General features: G+C 40.5%; 1 pseudogene; it reads left to right on the top strand.

The window, feature by feature from the left end:
• Nucleotides 1-764: 764 nt before the first annotated feature.
• LOC131907887 (heterogeneous nuclear ribonucleoprotein M-like) lies at nucleotides 765-2,769 on the top strand (annotated as a pseudogene).
• Nucleotides 2,770-4,278: the final 1,509 nt, after the last annotated feature.

The raw sequence follows: 4,278 nt of genomic DNA, 5'->3' as shown, positions 1-4,278 counted from the left end.
CTGTTTTATCTTCATTGTATTTTATGTATGGCAATGCATGATAAAATTTATTTTTTTTTATTTTCACAGTAATGTAATGTTACAGGAATCTATAATATTTCTATTCTGACAGAATTTAGATGATTGATATTTATCTGAATAATTGATGTTTATTTGAATAATTGATATAATTACACAAATTATTTTATTTGCTCTCTGTTGCATCATGTTCTTTTCCTTTGTAATTATAAGCATACAAATCTGCGGCTATTTTACTCTTGCATATCCGTACTTTGTACATTGCCTTATTTAGAGATCCATGTTATGAATCAATTATTAGATTGTGTCCCTAAATATTGTCCTCGTGAAGTTTTATTTTTAAGTCACATTTCACACTATTGGCTGAGAGTTTGTAATCTGAGCATAGATCATGAATAGAAAATACAAACTCAAACTCAGTTTATACTATTGTACATTCACAGCACATATTACTTTTGTGAACCTATAAAGTCTTGAGCTTTCCTGCCACCATAAAGTAGGTAATGAGTTCTTCAGGGGTATCCACTGTCCTCTAATACAGCTCAGTTCTGAAACCATCTCTTTGCAAAATCAGGCCCCACAGTTAGCTGTTCTGTTTGGGACATGAGCCACACCCACTTCAGACTTCCGTCATAAGCCCTAGGTTACTCCACCTGTGATTCTAGTAAGGTACAGATAAGATTCTCATAATCTTCTTTGGGGTTGTTATTATCTTACTATAAAGGATATTACAAGAACATAAAGAAATGAGGTGCGGGGGTCACATGAGCACACAGGTGCAGCTCCGCACAGCCCTGCTCCCTCACAGAAAGCCCAGAGCAAATTTGGCAGGGGTCAAAGCAGAGGCCAAAGTGGCAGCAACAGAGCCCGAAACAGAGGAAGAGGGCAATGTGCTCTGCTTGCTGAGTAGCAACAGAGTGTCAGGCCCGAAGGCCCCTGCTCCAAGACCTACTCAGAATGAGACTAGGAAGGAGAAAAACAAAAGGAGGAGGTAATCGCTTTGAGTCATATGCCAATCCAACTAAAAGATACAGAGCCTCCATTACCAACATACCTTTGGGTGTGAAGTGGCAGTCCCTTAAAGACCTGGTTAAAGGAAAACTTGGTGAGATAACATACATGGAGCTCTTAGGACACTGAAGGAAAGTCAAGGGGGATGTGCGGTTGTTGAATTCAAGATGGAAGAGAGTATGAAAAGAGCTGCTGAAGTTCTAAACAAGCATAGTCTGAGTGGACAACCACTGAAAATCAAAGATAATCCTGTTGGTGAACACGCAAGCAGAGCAATGCAAAAGGTAATAGCTACAACTGGTGGGGTGGATATGGGACCAGGTGGCCCAGGAATGATTAATATCCCACTAGATTAATACCCCACTAGTATCCTAATAATCCTAACATCCTAAATGAGATTATCCATGTATTCGAGGCTGGAAGACTTGGAAGCAGAACACTTGTAACAAATCTGGATTATAAAACTGGCTTGAAGAAACTGAAGGAAGCATTTGGTATGGTTGGTGGGGTGGTCCAAGTAGACATTCTGGAATATAAAGATGGACAACGTTGTGGAATAGGCACTATGACTTTTGAATAATCCACTGAAGCTGTGTAAACTACATCAATATTTAACAGCCAGCTGTTTGATAGACCAAGGCACATCAAAATGAATGAGAATGCCTTAACAAAGGGAGAATTTTTACCTCCCGAATGCCCACAGTAACTTCCCTATGGACTTGGTACTACTGGAATGATGTTAGGACCTGGAGGGAAGCATATTGATGCCAATCACTTGAACAAAGGCATTGGAATGTGAAACCTAGGGCCTTCAGGAATGGGAATGGAAGGCATAGGATTTGGAATAAATAAAATTGGAGGCATGGAAGGACTCTTTGGTGGTGGCATTGAAAACATGGGGCAATTTGGATCTGGGATGAATACACGCAGAACAAATGAAATTATAAGAAATGCACTGAAGAGAGGAGAGATCATTCATTGCAAAGCAGGGAGGACATGGAGCTGAGCGGCAGTGTCCCTGGGATCAAGAGGATGGACCTTGGCCATTGTTTGCATTGGCAGTGCTGGCATGGAACGATTGGGCACAGGCCTAGGCCATGGCATGGATCAGGTGATATTGAGCATATAAGCCTGGTCTTGGACTGCATGGGGTCAGTTGGTCACATAGGCTCAGGCACTGAACACATGGACCCACTAGTTCTTGACCACATGGCCTCCAGTACTGAGCACATGGGCCAGACCATGGAGTACATTGGCTCTGGGGTGGAGCAAATGGGTGTCAATAGTTTGAAGCATATGGGCCCCTACCATGGGCCTGACATTGGGTGTTGGCATTGAGCTAATGGGCCTGGCCATACATGGCGCCAGGAGGTGCTAGCTTTGACCGAGCCATTGAGATGGAGCATTGCAACTTTGGAGGAAGCTTTGCATGTTCCTTTGCGAGGTAGACTTATTGGCTACTCTAGGTGCATGGAGGTCATGCACCTGCAGTGGCCACGAAGTCCTGCCAGATACTTGTGAGAAATCTCCCATTTGATTTTACATGAAAATTGCTAAAGGGCAATTCAACGAATGTGGGCAGTGCTGTACTCCAACATCAAGATGGAGAACGAAAAGTCCAAGGGGTGCAGTGTGGTTAAGTCTGAGTCTTCTGAGGTGGCTGAGAGAGCCTACCAGATGATGAATGGCATGAAGCTGAGTGGCACAGAGATTGATGTTAGAATCAATAGAAATACTTAAGCAGTTGCCTTTTTATAACATCAACACCAGACCTCTGAATTTGTATTTTTTCTTGTTAACTACTTTGTTAACTTGTTGGCTGGATGTATAAAGATGTTTAAAATATTCAGTTGCTTTTTGGGGTAGTTAGAATTAATTTCTTAACGATTGCAGTTCCATTCCACTGTTTGCACTGAGACTGCAATGTATGCAACTTTTTTGTAGTTGTGGCATCTTGTTGACATTGAATATGACTTTGATAATAAATACCACTTACTAAAACAAATGAAATAAATAAAAATAAAGATATTCAAGGGCCAGGAACATGGAAAGCTGTGGGGGGGCATAACTGTCCCCTGTAGGCACGACACCCTATGGAGCTTCCATGTATTCAGTTATCTAGAATTATTTCAGTTATCTATGTTATTTTAAAATTTTATGAAAACTTCTTACAGAGTCATGACCTAATGCTACTAGGTTGAGTGAGGTACATGACTTCTCACTCCAGATTCTTCTTTTTCTCTATGTACAGCATTCCAGGACCCTTCTTACAATAAGGTCTTGTGATCAAGATATGCCAGAATTTTTTCCTGAGTAGCCACAGAACAGAGAAAAGGGAAAACTGAAGTTTTCACTCTTCTGCCTTCAGGTAGGAGTTATGAGCCAAGGGCTACAGTTAACAATCAAAATGCATATGCCACAATATCATCAATATATTTTGCTGTTACTAGCACATAATACCTTTAATAGGTATAGTATTAGTGAACACTAGTCACTTTTTTTCTAACTTGATTATTAAAAGCAAGTCAAGTACTAGTTTTTCCAGGTACAAATGCTTATCTGTTTCCCAGACAAGGTGTGCTTATCGTGATATGTAGATATAGACAAATTATCGGGATATGTAGATATAGACAAATTATTCTTTTGGCCGCCAGTTCACAAATAAGGACATGAAGACTTCTTATTAATTATGAAAGCTTAGCCTTAGCTTAGGCTTGTCCCACTAGCTCTTATAACTTAAACTAACCCATTTATTTTAATCTATGTTTTGCCTCCTGGCTTTTTACCTTTCTTTCATTCCATGTGTCCAACTCCCTCCAGGTCTCATTGGCCTCTCCCTGTGCCTCTATTATCTTTTACTACTTCCTTTCTCTGCACAGAAGTCCTGCCTAGCTATTGACCATTCAGCTTTTTATTACACCAATAACAGCAATACATTTTCACAAAGTGTTTAAATATCCCACAACATGTAAGTGTATCCCTTTTCCAAGCCTCTATTGGGTGAACTTCTTAAGCAACAACTAACCCTAGAAACAAACATCATTCTGCATCTTCAAAACAAACTCAACATCTCTGTCATGGTCCCTGGGCTCTGGTCTCCTCAACCCTTCTCCCTGCTAGCTCTGCTGGACAGCTAAGAAACATGTGTATCCTCAACATCCTTGTATAATTCTTACTATTTTGTTTCCACTGAAAGCAGGAAGAAGTGTAGAGATATAATAATATACATGGTTGCATCATCTCAGGGAC

Source organism: Peromyscus eremicus, chromosome 4, assembly GCF_949786415.1.
Source record: "Peromyscus eremicus chromosome 4, PerEre_H2_v1, whole genome shotgun sequence".
NCBI classification, from domain to species: domain Eukaryota; kingdom Metazoa; phylum Chordata; class Mammalia; order Rodentia; family Cricetidae; genus Peromyscus; species Peromyscus eremicus.
Note: the sequence above shows the minus strand (reverse complement) of the source record. Positions and strands in the feature narration are given on the sequence as shown.